Here is a 17,980-nt window from a genome sequence, read left to right as displayed (position 1 = left end):
AGCTGTCTTGCCTGCCAAGTAATCGACCCAGTTGTTTCATCAAATCAACAGCAGAAAAGCTAGTGAATTTTTATTAGTATGTCTTATGCAAGAAGGCTGATAACACACGCCAAGAAATACACCTGTTTGTGAAAATGCAAAATTTACGAAACAGATTAAAAGAAAGTTTCGTCTCTTCTCTTACTTGATTTTTTTAAAAATATTGTCAGACTCATCAGATGACGTAAGTAATTCACTTGTTTTAAGCCTGAGCCTTGATAGGAAATGTCTATTTTCACTGAGCGGGAGTTGGCATATGAAGGAAAACCAATTTCCTTAGTAAATATGAATGTGCGATAGATGCCCTTTGATTGCTTTAGCAGTTTATCGGGTAATTTAATTAATACATACATTCTTTTAAAGCCAAAAATAAAAATTGATACTGATAATACCCCCGGTGTCTTCAAAAAAAGGTGAAATGAATGCACGGTCTCAAATTCTCCCGAAAACTTTGCTCTGATTCATTCGTATCACATTAGAATCCTGTTTTAAGCAAATAAATCTCTCACTGAAAGATTAAACAATTTTTCTAATCATTTAAGGATCGTTGCATTTTAGTTTTTAGGTCACGGGAAGTTTCAGGGTTTGCTTAAAATTTGGACATTCAGACTTCTGAGAAATGTATAGAAATGTATGCTGAGGTCAAAAGCTTTCTTTAGTGTCATTTGGATTAAAGGCTGAAAATTTTAATGAAGACCACTTATAATTTTTTCTTGAACAATGAAGCTCTATACACCAATTGGAAAACATTATAAATTACACCTTGAAATAAATATTGACAACATTTAGCTTCTAGTTAATTAATCTCGGAAACACCGACTCGATAACCGGCAGATTTGCTAAGTTACTGGACATGTTTCCTCAAGTCGTTAGCAACGTTTCCGGGTGTGGATATTTACTTTTCAAATTGAATTGCTTCAAGACGGTAAGTTAATGGAGCTTATCGCTATGCATGGATTTTCATTTATATTCCTCTTTAAGTTGAGGTCGCCACTTCAAAAATTAACTCAACAGACATTTCAAATATTGAGTAAAGTACTAAGGAAGGATCTCTTGATAAAGCGTTCGGTTATGGCGGGAATATTCAAGCGTTTAAAGAGGGCTCTAAAACAGTTGCATCAAAGACGTGACACTCTGAAATCCAGAAAACATAGCTACAGTCCACGGAGATCTTTCATTTACATCACACCCACAGGATCTTTAAAGAAATCGTTTTGTAGAGCAGGGGTACATTCGTCTTTACTATCCACAGGTACTTTTGGTCTCATCACAACTTCTGGTTCTGCCTCTTCGTCACTCTTCGCGGTTGCTGTAACATTTTGACCTGACCTCCGTCGACAACAAATTACCAACAGGCCAATTGCGATTATCAAAATTAGGATTGCAGCACCAATCACGACGTAAAGGTACCAGTCGTTTGTACTGATCCTTTTCCTCGTTATCTGTACGAGCTGGGGTAAATTGAAAGTTGTTCAATGAGAGGCAAGTACATATGAGAGACTTTCAGAGGTATTTTTATTTACGTTTGAACCATTGCCACCACTGCTATTAGTTCACGCACTCGCAAGAAGATAACGCAGCTCCTACCATCCACTCACATTAAAATGATCTCAATTGGCATCAAAACTATCAACACTACACCATCGGCATCGTTGCCAATATCGCCACTGTCACCGCAGTCAATCAATAATCATCACTACCACCAATGCCGCGAACACAGAGAACTTTAATATCGCTACCTACCCTCCTACTATCAAGAGTATTACGGGGACACCGCTTTCACAACCGGCAAAACATCCACCACCACCGATACCAAAAGAACTGTTAACTGTTAATGCCACTATTTCCTCCGTTACTACTTCTGCTACTACGAATTGCTCAGTTTTTGTACGACACAACTAGATTAGACGGTGAGATTAGATGGATGATAACAAAATATTGATGCATAACAGATCGGCCGTTGCAAAAGGTAATCAAGCAGTAAACTGAGAGTTTAACCTACCCTTTAAACATACAGGAATGCTGCCATTCCATTAGCAGAACGAGGTTTCTCCATCTATGCTGCATATATCCTTCATCGCATAGAAAGCTATACACTGCACCTGATGTGGATCCATCACCATCAATGCGCCCGTGTTCCAGAGTGCGGTTCATTTGAGAACAATCTTAAAAAAAGAATATATAGCTGTGTTAGTGTACAGCTCTCTGATGTATTGATGTTCTTCGGTACGCGTATAAACTCATGTGTAGGTAAGTAAATTTAACAGTAATAGAGCAGTGATACCGTCTGCTTTAGATAATTAGATAATTAGATATACCTTTAAGATAACTGGGAAGGCTGGCGTTCCATTTTCCTTCTGCCGTAAATTTTTTAATCTCCGTTCACCAAATAGTGAATATTCTTGATTGCAGCTAAAACTGTACTCGAATCCTTGTACTGAGCTCGTACCATTAACGCACCCATGTAGTATGGAAAGGGGAAGCTTTGGACATTCTGTGAGAACAGATATATGAAGATTATATTCACGGTAATATGCAGGGAGAAAACAAAACAGATCAAAATATGATTAAAAAAAGAATGAAATTGACTTTTCATTTCTGGATTACTGCGAAGTGCCGGAGCAGTAAAGTATTTCGTTAAGAGACTAGAAAATTATAAAGTTACAAAAAATAAAGAGTTAAAGATAAAATACGTTTCCAGAAAGCTGCAAAATGACTTTACACATATCAGTTGTGTAGGAACTGTACCTGATGGAGTCGAAAAGTCAATGTCAGTTGTTAACATCTAGCAAACTCTCTCTATCAAGGGAAAGGATTCACCTTTGGTCATATACTCTTGACATACCTATGAGACAGGTTGGAAGCGAGCTATTCTTTACACCAGAATCCGTGCAAACTAATATGTACGCACCAATAAGAGAGTACCCCTCCTGACAACTGAACTTTCACTGGTTACCTTCCAATGAGCCACTACCGTTAACAAAACAATGCGATATCGATGAGGGTAGAACTGGGCATTCTGAAAAATAGATATAGATATATTCTCTGTTAAAATTAACCTCGATCTTTAAAATACTAACTGACGCAATAGGACAAAAACCTGCAAACAAAAAAGGCTTCAGTGGGGTAATAGAACATGAAAACTGCGATAATGTTACCACGCTCTTCCAGCTGAGATGTGAAGCCAAACAATCGGACTATAATTAATCTGGGTTCATGACCAGAAGGGGGAAAATGAAGTAATACAAAAACTCTAGCAGGTCACCACTTGGCACTTAGATTACCATGTAGTTAACAGAAAGTGCTGCATAGGCGGAATTTAAAATAATCGAACTCTCATGCGTCCATACCTTTGAGATACGTGGGAACGGAGCCATTCCAGTTTCCCTGATCAGTATTTTGAAGTGTATTTGCCCCCACAAGAGAGTACCCTTCCTTATAACTGAACCTGCACTGAGATCCTTCCACCGACCCACTCCCACCAACAAATCCATTTGGTATGAATGATGGAAAACGAGGACATTCTGAAGAAAGAGAAAATAATGTGGAAAGTCATTCCTTCAAAGGAACTCGTTAGACCATGGTGATCTAAATTCTTGAAGTTGATATTTGCAGTCCGCTCTATCCTTGCTCCTTCTTGATTTGTGATTGAGATGTTTGTGTTTATTCTGTCTTATGAAACATGATTTTAAATCATCTTAATAGCTGAAGGTTTAGTTCTCTACGTAAAAGATGACTCCATGTAACTTGACGTAGCTCTGGTAAATTGCATCCATAAAGGATTTTAGCACAAGCCTAACTAAGGGGATAATTTTTAAAATATCTCAACCTGCATCTCTACAACCGAAAATAGCGTTAGTGTTAGCTGTTGTCATAACACCAGAACTCAACCCAACAAAACACGTGTTTTGCGGTTCGGAGAATGCATCACAAAACTTGGTCAACGATTCTTGCAATGGGTGTTGTAACCACACACCATTTATCCAGTTTAATTTGTAATAGATATGTATACCTCTCAGACATATGGGAACACTGGCACTCCACTTTCCCTCATTGGTACAGTATAAAATGGTTCGGCCTACGAGAGAGTAACCAGGGCGACAACTAAACCTGTGGTGTGATCCATGCAAGTGACCCGAACCACCGACTTCGCAGTTTGAAATTGAAGAAGGGAGCCTTAGGCATTCTGCAAGTGTTTAAGGCAACTCTTAGGTCATTTAGAACAAGGTTAGAAAGATCATGAGATTGCTAACAAAACCGCTACTACTAAAAAAAAACATGCGATATCGATGAGGCAAGAACTGGGTATTCTGGATAATAGATATAGATTTGGATAAAATTAACCTCCATCTTGAAAATCCCAGCTGATGCAATAAGACAAAAAACCTGCAAACTGTAAAAGCTTCATTTGGGTAATAACACAGGAAAACTGCGATGCCGTCACCATGCTCTTCCAGCTGAGATATGAAGCCACAAAATCGGACTAAGATCAATCTGGGTCCATGACCAGAAGGGGGAATATGCAATTTCATGCGACAAAAGCCAAAATTACCGAGAGGTCGAAGAGCGCAAAATATATACTTAATATCAAATAACTGCTTGTTACCTCTACAACAGTTAATAGGCAATATATTATTATTATGTAAAGCGATTATTATTTGTACCTCTAAGACAGTTAGGGATACTGGCGTTCCATACACCCATTTTAGTACAAAATACAGTATCATGTCTATACTTAGACCTATGTAGATTTGCATTTAGCAGCGCGCTTTGTCTAGTTAGGTCAACTTTTGAGCTGCGCTTGTAATTGGACAGTAACTGAACGGTGTAAAAGGATAGTTTTTACTCGCCACTCTCATGTCATTTCTGCGGTCTGCTATCGATCAAACTACTATGAATAACTCAATAACATTTAAGTATTTGTCTCTTCAACTTTTTCCATAGTTTTTTTGATAGGTAAGAGGGTTTTTTTGTCGTAAAGATCTGTCTGCAAACGGACTCGCTATTAACAGATCGCACTACCGCGTTACGTTTACCCAAATGTTTATAGAGTGAATTTGACTTCACTCGGAAATACTGTAACATTTTAACTAGGTGGCATTGTCACACAGGAGAGTAACCCGCCAGCGCCTTTTCTAAGCGCGTGTTCAGCCTTTTCGTACATTTTTCGGTTTCGATTGTGAATTTGAGCGACCACATTTTATCCACTCCAACCCATGGCCATGAGCTATCGTGTCACCCACATGTCGCATAACACTTATTAAGTGGTTCAGAGTTACCGGGTCTCGGTGCTTGATATCTTGAGCCGTCGTCTGAAGGCCGCTCCTCAAAGTACTTCCACAATTCCCAGAGTTGCGGCAGCAGTCTTCCCATAGCGCCTTATCATGAAAGAAATGGGATATCACAGGGAGACCAGCATTAGGATGAACGCGGTCAAGGGACCCTGCATCTGGTTGGCCCACTATTAAGTTGCCAAACCTGTTAAAGCAGCACTGCTGACCAGAGCCCGTGGCACTATGGAAGAAAAAAGTAAATCAGTGCTCCACACTCAATATGCATTTGAACGAAAACAAAACAAACTGGGTCCAGTGAATGAAATCGAGGCAAAGTTATCTTTCGTGTTTCAACTTTACATTGATTAGCCTCTCTCTCCTGTTTATCAGTTCCTTTTTTCCGTTGTACAGCGGGGCTTCTTAGGTTCTCCTGACGGCTTACTTCTTCTCAAAGAAAGGGAATGCGCGTGTGGGGCTCTACCGTTTGAATCTGGACTTTAAGACGCAAAATTCATTCTCTTTAACGCGACTGTATGGGAAAGCATGTCTTCCAATAACAACACGTTAATCTGTTTCTTCCTGAAGACATATGGAATGTAGGTCTCTAATAAATACCTCTGAATGTGTCTGGATTAGGTTTCTTCTGATACCATTTGTTACATCTCCTTCCTGCCCACGGCGCATTCTTCCAATAAAACACTTCACTCCACACTTACTGAGACTTAGATACGTTGCTGTAGCTGTTTTTTCTTGACACTCGAAAAAGATTGATAAAACGATCATTAATGTTCCTAGAAAATAATAGTGAAACGAGAGGATTAGCCCTGAGAAAAAACACCCAAACCAATCATTGCCTTGAATATCTTTTGACATCAAGGGCCTGAATATTTTTGATAAGGAGTAAAAAACATGGATCCTCCTCCTTTCTTTTTACTCGCGCAACGGAGTTCGCAAATAGGGGGAGACTTTTCGTTCTCTCACCGAGTGATGGGCCCATCTTTTTTTAAGGGCCCGGTGCAGTGATTTAAAAGAAGTATGGCTGAGTAAGTTTGAAGACGCCATAGGCAGCTACTGCGTCAAACACCAAAGCACATCCAATCTTGACATAACGACACACTCGACCAGTGAAAGTTAGCCGCTGTGCATTCTCAGCTGCTTCAGGCATCTTTTCCTCACTTGAGCATGTCGGCTCTTCTTTGATAGGACGAAGTTTCATCGCCAGGACCGACGAAAACAATTTGGCCCTCACGACAGCATCTCTCTTCAATAGTTCTTTGTCGGCCTCAGCTTTCAGCCGAAATCTTTGCGCGTCTTTCTTGACTTTGTAACACATTTCTTCGACAGCATCCAAGTTGTCAAAATACTTGTCAGCATTCTTCTCGAGTTCGCGGAATTCTTTTACAACTTTATTATAAACACTTTCTTTATTACCAGGCACTTTACTCGATTCCATTTTGCAGTCAGTTTCGTTGTGATTACCGAAACAGAACACTTTTTTTTGCGACACAAAATACACAGCTTAAAACTCGCTGACAAAAACGAACAGTGAATTACAACTGACGTAACAACTGAATTGTGTTCTGTTCTTAAGTGACAGAGCGTGCGCTGTATTCGAATAGCCTTTCCCTAACAATGAATTTTTCAACAAAACAACACCGAAAGATATTTAGGAACTGTTTTCTCTTTTTCATTTTTTTTTTTCTTTCCCACACATTATTGCTTAAAGAATCACCCTTAGCCGTCTCCGTCTCCGTCTCCGTCTCCTTTTGTGGCCGTAAACCGGCTATGTCCAGAATTAAGTTGATTGTCTACTACTTGGCGGAAGCTGTCAAGTACGGAGACACCATTATCTCCCATGATATAGCGCGCCAAATCAATCGACACTTCCTCGTCTAGTCCTCCAATGCTTCCCGAATCCCAACTAATGTCCATTGTGGAATCTACCTGCCATGTATCACCATCCTCTCGCAGGACCTTGGGAGTGTATTTTTTAATGTTCCTTTTAGAAAAGTAAGAAATTGAACGACCCAGAAACTTGAACAAAGCCAATGGTGCATGTTGCCTTTCAAATATCTCCGACGACATCTACAGATCTATGCTTTTGACTCCGTAATGTTTCTTTAAACTATACATGCGTTTGCAAATTGTACCTTTTGCGTTGCATCCTCCGGCTTCCACACTTACTTCATCGGTTCGGAGCATTATCTGACCGTCTGGAGCAACGTTTGAGGTGCAAGGAAGATTAAGGATGTTATTTGTTCGGGAGCCAGGGATAATGAAGACCTCACCCCATTTTCAGCATTAAACCCGTCCTGCAATTCAGAGTCAAATCTATACAGTTATGGTAAGATCTTCATCATTGTGTAATATTTCGGTTATAGCTGCAGATAGAGGAAAGGGTTCAACTCCGCGGATCTATGAGTAATCTTCTCCAAGCGAGCCCAGCGCATGAATTGGTACCTTTCTCTAGCTGGGGTGACGTTTTAACCTTTCTTGGAGTCACAACGCTGAATGTGTCATGGTTATAGTTCATTGAATTAAGTAGTTCCAAAGATATTTGAGTATTCCATTATCCATACGTTCTTTAGTTAAAACTTTTTGAGAAGTGCAGACTCTCATTAAAGACGTGGTACGAGTATGAGGCCCTTGAGATTCGAATTGGCGAGCAAAATGGGCGGGAAAGAGGTCTAGGAGAGGTCTCATTTTGGGAGCAGAACCCTTGCAGATTCTTTGCAAACCTCTTGCACGCTCGCCTGACGTGTGGGCACGAAACCGCAGGCTTCGCTGCTCCTGAAATAGCACTCTTGTGCTCTCGCAGGCTACACAACTGTAGGGGAAGGGCAGGAGAAAGAATATTGGAAGGCTATAGGTTATTTGAATGTGCGTTTCATTGCAACCTGAAAGTTCATAATTAAATTTTTTTTATTTTATAGATAGTAGTAATGAAGCTACTGGGCTCACCGTTTTTACTTGTCAATGCACTGTCTGTTACTTTGCATTCAGACACTCACCTGAGCAGGGTTACCGCCCAATCCTTCCTCAGTCCCTTCGCTTTCGCTGTCCATACCAATTGTCCACACGATTTGATTGTTATTGAATACGGCAAATGAATGACGTCCATTTGTAACCAGCACTGCTTGAAAATTGTTGACCTGGCTAAGTGCAAAATTGCAATTCCTTCGTAAATTCCTCCCCCTTTACACAAGATCCTCTGCTTGAACCATTATGAATTAAGATTATTTGTCTTTACAGCCCTGTTGGGTTTTAACTAATGTTACCATGTTTGTAAAGTTAGAATAGGAAAGACGGTAAATTTTGCGTTCATTACTGAAGTGAAGAAAGATGTTATACGTCTTTTCACGAGCGTAAGGCAAAGGAAAAAATTCTAAGTCCTCAGAAGGAATCGAGTCTCAGACCTTCGGATTCCGCACTCTAATGTTCTACCATGTAGTGAGCCATAGAGACTCTATGGGGAGCTATACCGATACAAGGTTCTTATGTGACACACGTCCTGTTTACTGCTAGGATCAGCAATTTGGAGAGCGTTTTTGTCCCTCGCCTGCGACAAAGCGAAAAATTCATCTTTCCTCACTAACTTGTTTTTAAATTCTCCTTTAGCTCCATAGAATACGACTCTATCCCACGTCGCCATGAAAATCCACGAGGCTGAGAATTTCTTGTGATCTATGAATCCTCGTCGAACATCCTTTGTAGCTCGGCCCAGCAATACAGGGTCAATAGACTCCCTGTATAATGCAGTTCCTCCATTTCGGGTGTCCATGTCACCCCAAAATGGCGAAATAAGACGTCGGTTGTCCCTTAGGGAGAATGGAGCTGGGGTGTGTTGACTCACTGCACCCAGAAATGAGATAACTCCATTTGTGTTCATCTGAAATCACACACACACAGAATTAAAGTTAAACCAGAAATGAAAATTATGCTGAAGTCGATAATCTTCTAGGAAGTTAGGTCGTATAAAACATTATTCTTTACAACTTCCGCTGGTAAATGATTTTATATTATAATATATGTGTTTAATCATACTTAGATAACCTACAATGGAGTTTGTAAGTCTTGGGAAATTTACACGATATTACTATCATCGAATTATTTCTCCCTCAAATAAAGTTGAATTTGATGCGCTTCGTAAACTTTATCAATACCTAGTTTTACAAACATTGTTAGCGGGCTGGGGGAGTGGAGGTTCAGTGTATACGCCTAAATTGGCTAAAGGTAGTCACTCTTTTTTATATATTTGTGCATAGGACATGTTTTCAAAAGACACGAAGACTACTCTCTGTAAGATTACTCAAAAGTAACCAAAGAAAAAGACAAGAAAATTAAAATAAATAAATAAGTAAACAAATGGGTCACAATAGGACGTTAACTGATACAAATTGGAACTACTGGTAAGTGCTTTGTTGAAAGAAAGATAAAGTGAAGACAAATGGAGTCAGACATTTCAAAAACAGTTGTTTCTATGCCATCTTAACTGAAGGACGGGTGGGTTGTTGTTGTTGCTTCTTCTTGTTCATAAATAATGCATGACTTATTGTAATTTTAATTATGCAAATAGGGAAATGTATATTTTGTACAACATCCTACTCAGCCCAATTAAGTTCTTCTTTTGGGGGGCGAGGAAGGAAGTAGGGCTGGCCTTGTTAAGAACATTAAGCTCTGAACAGCGCACTTTTAAGGGCGCTTACGGATACTTAGCAAATTAACTAACAAGATTACTGTCGGCAATGTCGGGGCGTAACAAAAACTTTGACGTAATGGCAACATAGTCGGATTTGGGAGGAAGTAAAATGCGGAAGTTGACCTTGCAATATGATACAACGTTAAGCTAAAACACCAAAACAAGTCGTCTAGTGCCTCAAAAGATTGGAGCTTCAGATTTCTCCATATTTCCCTCTTCTTTTATACATTTGTACAGGAGTATATAAACTTAGCTAGTATTCTGTTCATTCCCAACACATTTCACAAGTTTCTAGCTTCCAACATATTCACAACAGCCAGCTTATTTTTTATGGATCTGAGATTTCCCTTAACCCTGTCTGGACTATAGAAATAATTAGGCAACAACTGCAAACTACGGAAGATGTTCAAACGACTTCCACAAATTAATAAGTATGCAACGAAAACTTCTGAGGATGACTGGAGGTGCCTAAAACCGTTTAAGGATATTACGAGAGGGCCATTGCCAAACAAAACCCTGGTTATTTTACCCGCTAATGCGCGACCGAAGAAGTAGAATGAATTAATAAAAAGTCGGATTTATAAATCAGAAGCAAAAAATTGCTGTTGTAGCAGGAAATCGATCTGAACGAGTGAAGTTTACACACAATTCGCGAGTATAGATGGGTATCGACATATCAAAAGAAACATCTTAGAATCCTCACATAATATCGTGAACAAGAAGAGATTAGATCAACTTTAGACTTAAAGCAATCCCTCTTTTCCCAGAAGAAAATTTTTTGCGCCAATTTTAACATCTGAAACAACATTAAATTCTTAACCGGAAGTTTCGATATATCGACGAGAGTTACACATCGTTCCTTGGTTTAAAATGCGATTATAAATATAGTAATAATGATGATAATAATTCCACTACTTAGAACCGATACTACTACTTATAATACTACTTCTATTAATGATAATTATACTTTGATTCTGATAATTTTCTATGATTCTGGGAGTAAAATGTTCATCATGTGTTCACCAAAATCCCAAATTATCGCGAATATCTAGTGAAGAGCAACGTGAGAAGGAGATACAAAGAGCTCAAGAAAACAGACTGAAAAGGGGAAATTAACAAAGAGAAGCGAACCACAAAGGATCCGAGAAAGAAGAGGAGGTAAGTCGTGTCTTATCTGGGTTTTCTCTTACGCTAAGGCCAAGAAAAATTCAAAACTTTTTTTCCCAAACTTTGTTTGATACTAGCTTCAGTTTGTAATTCAAATCACGTTTTGGTAAAACAATAACTCTTGTATTCACTTAGAAATTTTATAGCTCTTATTGGAAGCTCAGCACTCTTAAGGAACATGAAAATATTTCACCTGATCACTCCTTATATTTTTTTCCAATAAAATTTGGATAAAACTTTCAAAAACTTTATTGGTAATTTTACAATTGCGAATAAGGTATAGACACAAGTTGCTTATAGCATGAGCTAGTGGAGGCAAGTTGCAAGGAGAGAACAAAAGATTGATCACTTATACCAGTATTAAGCTTCTGGTAATAGGTAATTGCATTCTCTTGAATACCAGCTAGGCACATTGAATGTCACACCTATCCATTATGTCAATATATGTGGTGGGGTCATGTCACATCTCCCTAAACAGCAGATAACATAAAAGTTAATTCCTATCATCGGTCTCAACTAAGAAATAAATATTGAAGTATCACGACATTTCTGGCAAAGTGAAATGTATGTCATTACATTATTTGAAGACATTTGAGCGTGAAATTCGTTTTTAAATACGACAGAAATACTGTAGTTAACATTCTAAAGAAACAAGGAGTTCCAGCCCCTTGAGTAATTATCCATTTGTTGTATCACTTGTCTCATATTTTAAGAACCAGAGAAATTTTGATAATTTTAATCTGCGAGTTTCATAGTACACTTCGACTCAAAATTCATTTCCTATGGCAGACGTATTCTACTGAAATAAACAAGACAGAATGAAGCTGATGCCATTCGTTTCGGATAACACATGAACATGACAAAAACGGCACCAGTTTAAACTCATGAGACAAAGCCCACGCATTTTTTGAGGTAAATGAACTGGTTAGACCGAAAGCTGAATAAATAAACAACGTACTGACAATGGTGAAGGATTTGGTGGCCATGTGATAAATAGTTTCTACCGAAGTTTATCCTCAAGTTAGCACTTCAAGCTCAAAAAGGCAATTGGTAAAATTCTCACCAAAAGAGAGCAACAAAATAAGATAAAACCGGAGATGATTGAGGCAAGACTATAACCGTTGTTAAGACAAATGCCTACATACCATGTACGACAGACTTCGATGCAAAAAGGCCAAAGACAGTTATGAGCCATGACTTGGAAAATCCATCTCAACCCCTCAAAAACGAGTTCGCCGAAGGTTGTAGTAAGAGCGACTCAATCCTGAAGCTGGAACATTTTTTAAAGCCTTGTGTTCTATGTGACTATATAGTGAAAGAAAAGACGATGTTATATGAAGTGATTTGAAGCTTGGGAGCCAACTCGAACTTAACGCAATTTTAAAATTCTAAACTACCTTCTATTGTCGTGACGAATATCTAACGGTCGTCTCCACATACAACTTCGTGATTCACAGAAGTAAGACATCAACATCTTAAGACTAACCTTCAAGGTTTGTTGCCTCGTGTGCACATCTTGATCGTTAGTATATCGAATCTCAAACTTCCAGTTTTTGGCCTTTTTTCGCGTTTTGTTCACACTTTGATCATTAAAATATCCTCATCCGAAGAGCCAGCAAACTCCACGAGTATCCACAAAGTTAGAAATGGTGGTAAACTTGTCATACTCTTTCATCCCTCTCCAAAAAATGTAACAAAAAGGTGTCGATCGCCCATTTGAAAACCCGCAGAAGGGCGCTAAAAATTTCAAAACGACGCCGAACGCGCCAAACAAATTTTACAGGCGCATGCGCAGACGAGATGCCCCCTCTTTTCCCCCTCCTAGCTCAACCTCTCGAGGCGTACTTATTGCTCGAGTTATGATGAACATGCCTGCGATACGATAATTTTTTCCCAATGCTGGAAACTGTAGAATTAATATCTGAAATTGATAGTCATCGCATTTTGCAAGAAGTGTCCGAACCGTCATCGTGTAATTAAACGGGTTCCTGGCGATATGAGCTCACAAGCACGCTGGTAAGCACCTGGTTAGCGTAAATTAAACTTCTAATTAAATTAAAATTTTAACTTTAAAGAAGAAGTATGAAAGGAATGATGTCTTGAAGTATTGTTTTTTCCATCGAATAATTGACATGGGGAATCAATTACCCGATATTCGTTATTCTGATAATGTAAATATTATTAAGTCTGGAGTTAAGAAATTTATTAGTGGTTCTTAAGTATTTTTCTTTATCATAAATGCATTTCTTGAATATATTATCTTTTGTGTATTTATATTAGTTCATAGGTGATCTGTTCTTATATGGGGTTCCAAACTCCTTTATAGATTATCGTTTGGCCTTTTTGACCATAGATTGTAATAAATAAATAAATAAATAAATAAATAACTTTCGGATTTTGAGAGCAATTTTTGAGAGTCCATTGGTGATTATGAATGATAAATTCCATTATGGGCACCATAATTTTGGGGAGTTTTGTTAATACATTAGTTTACAATTCATGAACCATTTCTGTAACTTGCTTGGACATTTTCATGTGAATTAATTTAGTCTCACTCTCGGAATTTCATCAGGAATTAAGAATGATAAATCCGTATATGTAGCACAAGTGAAGCACATTTTAATCTTTCCATACAATTTTAGGAAACTATACTTAATTGACTCTTGATAACTTGGCCTTGCATAACTCATTGACTATTTTATTATTGTGTAGCCCCAAAAGTCTGGCTTTTGACTCTGGACTTGATATATTTGATATAAGGGCACCCTTAAGGAGCAAGGTTAGAATGAAATTGCTTTTACAACCATGTATTGAACCAGGTTTACATATCACAGATAGCTTGTTAAATTTACCTATTATAGCTGTATTCAGAAGCATAGACATTTAAGTAATATGCTTCTGGTTTATTTTATTGTTAGAAGTTTCTCTTTATGTAACATATATCCATCCCTTTAATTTCCTGCTTAACCTGCCTGCAAATAATTAATTTTTTTGTTTTCATTGAAGTGTGAGAATATAAAACAGAAGTGTTGAAGAGCTCTTTTTCCAGATTGAATTCAGGTGAGAACATCAGTATACTAATTAATGTTATTTGCTTCTCCTAAATCTTAAATTTTACTTCCCTGGGTTTTTTCTCAAATCCTCTTTTATATCTGTGTGCCAGCTGATGATTAAAATCTCAGTGAATAGATATACCATATTTTAGTAGTTTTTCTTTAAATTCCATCTTTAAGTTTTTGGCATTTATTATTTTAAAATTCATAAATGGCATTCCCTTTCCATCCTTGTAAAGAGATATAACACATTTCTTTGACCAAAATCTGAATCATGAAGTCAACTTAATTTCAATGAGTTTGAAACTTCACTCTACATAAGAACACTTTATTGGAGTATGATGTTACATTTATTCACTGTCTTTCTGGTATGTCTGATTACCACGTGTCTTAACCCTCCATCTAACTCCCAACATTTCATTAGAAATTCTCCTTATTTTCTGCCTTACAATTTATCTAATGCTAGTTTGGAGAATTTGGAATTGGATCAACTAATAATCCCCTAATTTATATTTTCTTTATTCTCATTACTTCTCTGCTTGATATCATATTGATAGTGTGAGGAGAAATTCTGTCTTGGTCTCTAGTGGGACTTTAAGGGTTAAAAGTGGGGATGTCATTATATTTTAATGATTAAAATATTCTTATGCTTTTAAATGAAACAAACAAATGTGATGAGAATGTGATGTTATGAAACATTTACAATGGGAAAACCTGTGGCTGGTAGCTCATGTCTTTAATGTTTAAATTCTCATGGGAAACGGTTTTCTTTGAAAGTGAAGGGGGTTTGAAGATGATAGAAATAAGCTATTCGCAAGTAATGAAAAGAAAATTGACAACCATACTTTAATACTTGACATACTTCACTCATACATGTTATTATGTGTTAACCTACCATTGTAGAGGTGTCTCTAAAAAGACTTTTTGGTGTGGCTGTTGTTCTTTGTTGATCTTTGTATCCAAAAAAGCTACTAAAGGCACTGAACTTCAATTTTTATGTACCAAGGCACCCTCGAAGATGGAAGAGTAGAAGACCATAGATTTAGGTTTATTAGGCACTTGCACTTACTGCAATCACATGTTCAAGCAAAACTCTAAATATATAAAACTGATTGCATGATTTCCCCTTACACCCCAACATCAGTACGCATATTCTCCATACTGTTCTCTGTACAATTCCTAATGTGCTGGCAGGGAGAATTTGTTTAATGATCAAGAAGTTCTTCAGTTGTTTAACATTTCCTTTATTTTCTCACAACTTAATGTTTGAGTCAGTGATGACATTGAAAGGAGAAATTAGATGCTGGTCACTCTCAGGGATTAAAAGGTTAACAACTGTACACATTTCATATGCCACTCCTTGCATTTGTTGGCAACAATACAGTGTAGTTAAGATTGTTAGGTAAGCAAACAAACAAATGAACAGAAGACAGTGGAATGAGCCTAAAACTGTAAACTTTACCATATGATAGAAAAAACATCACAGAATACTTAAGAAGGGAAACTTGAATTGTGCCAGCTAATTTCCTCTATTGCCCTGATTGTTTTTGATCAAATAAAATTTAATCAGTTGTAGGGTTTGCCTGCGATCTGTCAAATTACCAGTGCGGACTTAATTCTTCTCACACATCAGCTAATAAAAGATAGATACTAAAATTAGATGTCCATAAGAAAGTGTACACATCATCAAAAAAATCACACTTAATCCTTTACATCCTAACATCATAATGCATATTCTCCATACTGCAACCTCCATACATTTCCTGGTGTCAGCAAGGAGAATTTGTTTAACAATCCAGAGCTTCTTTAGTTGGTGACCATTTCCTTTATTCTCATGACTGTAATGTATGATTCAGAGGTGATATTGTTGGAAGAAATTAGATGCTAGTCACTCTTAGGGGTTAAAGGGTTAAGTGGTGGCGTGATTGATTTGTAATATTTAGAATGACAGAAGCAGTAAAAGCACATTGAGTTTTTTTCCTATTCACCTGTAAGTTCATCAGATTTCGGATTCTAAATTAAAACTGGGTGAGATTAAATTAATTCATATCATGCTTCACTACAGTTTGTTTAAATGGAAAGGTAATTGTTGTTATAGCTTCACAGACGTTTTGGTTGCCGTCACAATGAAGATTCACGAGAAAGTTTCATTTAACACGGAATGTTTCAAGAACTTTCTTCCTTTCTCTTCAATACCATTTGCTATTTCTGGGGCACAATTAAAGGAAGCAGGTTATTCAAAAAGTTAGAAATTTTGATGCAGTTAATTATTTGAATACGTGAGTAACATTTGATATTTCCACATGTAACAGGATGATCAAGCTGAAGATAGCCTCAAAAAGGAGTGAACTTCACTGTAACAATTAAGTGACTAATATGGAAACTTGAGCACTTGGTTAATACACCTTGGCTTTTAATTCTGATTACAGTTTGCTGAGGTAATTGAAATGTTGTCCCCAAGCAGAAACTTTCCACATGACCAGTGTTCAGTCATATGCTGTGAGATAACTTTAGAAAAGTGTATTTGTGTTGGTAGAACTATTGTAAGTACAGTACCACCTAGTGACAAAAACTTTATAATTTCTGGTAAGCATGAATGTTTGGGAGAAGTTATGGTGTTAACTGACCCTTTCTTTGCTAGCATGCATAGCTAGGGTCTGATGACTGTAATGTATATCTTTTAGCTTTCAACTTTTAACTTTGTATTAATTGTAACTGTTTGCTATATCTATTTCTCTGTACCTTTAGCCCTTAAAGTTGAAGCTGGTGAATTAATAACCTGACTTCCTTTATTTGGAATTGTGTGAAAATCTTATATAATTTTGCTGTGTAGGTTACCACATTGTAACGTGTGATGTTATTATTTAGATTGCATTAAATACTCTTTCTCAAGCTTCCATTAATGCATGGTGTTTCTAATCAGTGCTCATACCCAAACTAAACATTGATATACGGAATTAGTCACAAGATATGCGAGTTTTAAAGGGTTGAAATCTGGAAAGGCAAGGATCCCCCATAATTAGGACTGAATTTAATGGGGGCACTCCCTTTTTAATTCATGTTTTTACTTTGACCTGCCTCCTCCCCTGTAATGTGTAGGGCACGTAGACGAAGAAAACATTGTTTGTATTTTAATTCATGAAAGTTAAATTAATTGGCATCCACATAATGCACATTAAGCAAGAATATAAATGCCTTAGCTTTACAGGTTAAAAAATAAAAAATAAGAGAGTTGTGCAGACCATATCTTTCTTTTTAGCTTCCTCTGGATATTTATTCAAATAACATAGTCAATATCAGTCTCAATCACTCTCACTTGCCACTGGGCTTGTGGAAAGATGATAACTTCAGTATTTATTTAAATTAAGAAAGGAAAGCATGCCCTCTTACCACAGATAGTTCTTTTGTGCATTTTTATCAGTACTTACATGGCCCCAGTTGTTTGAAGGTTAAAACAATTAAAAATAAAATAATTACATGAACTCTTACAGATGTATGGCACATTATCTTTTCCTCTGATCCTTCTGACATTTTATTATGTGTAGGGATTGGTATGCACAGCCTATGCACCATACACTTCATCTGAAGAAAACATACCCTTTCTACGAAAATTTGCTCAAAACATCAGGAACAACGAGGTCCTAGGCTGTTTGAAAATAGCGCTGACTAGCATGCGTGTTGATCTTCTTGCAAGTTGTGAGAACATCGTCCCCAGGCTCCAGACCTCGTCAATTGTTTCCTTACCCCGG

The 17,980-nt window shown here is 37.5% G+C and overlaps 2 long non-coding RNA genes across 2 annotated transcripts; one reads left to right on the top strand and one right to left on the bottom strand.

Annotated features, from left to right (window-relative positions):
• Positions 1 to 11,409: 11,409 nt before the first annotated feature.
• LOC149047452 (uncharacterized) lies at positions 11,410 to 12,950 on the bottom strand. Its single transcript, XR_016186186.1, has 3 exons — positions 12,665 to 12,950; positions 12,324 to 12,483; positions 11,410 to 11,648 (listed from the first exon to the last, which is right to left on the bottom strand). It is a non-coding gene; the product is annotated as an uncharacterized LOC149047452 (long non-coding RNA).
• Positions 12,951 to 13,063: 113 nt separating this feature from the next.
• LOC149047451 (uncharacterized) lies at positions 13,064 to 16,671 on the top strand. Its single transcript, XR_016186189.1, has 3 exons — positions 13,064 to 13,194; positions 14,185 to 14,238; positions 16,544 to 16,671. It is a non-coding gene; the product is annotated as an uncharacterized LOC149047451 (long non-coding RNA).
• The last annotated feature ends 1,309 nt before the right edge of the window (positions 16,672 to 17,980 follow it).

Source organism: Pocillopora damicornis, chromosome 4 (genome assembly GCF_964200805.1).
Source record: "Pocillopora damicornis chromosome 4, jaPocDami1.2, whole genome shotgun sequence".
Lineage (NCBI taxonomy): Eukaryota > Metazoa > Cnidaria > Anthozoa > Scleractinia > Pocilloporidae > Pocillopora > Pocillopora damicornis.
The sequence above is the reverse complement of the archived record's forward strand: the minus strand, read 5'-3'. Positions and strand labels throughout refer to the sequence as shown.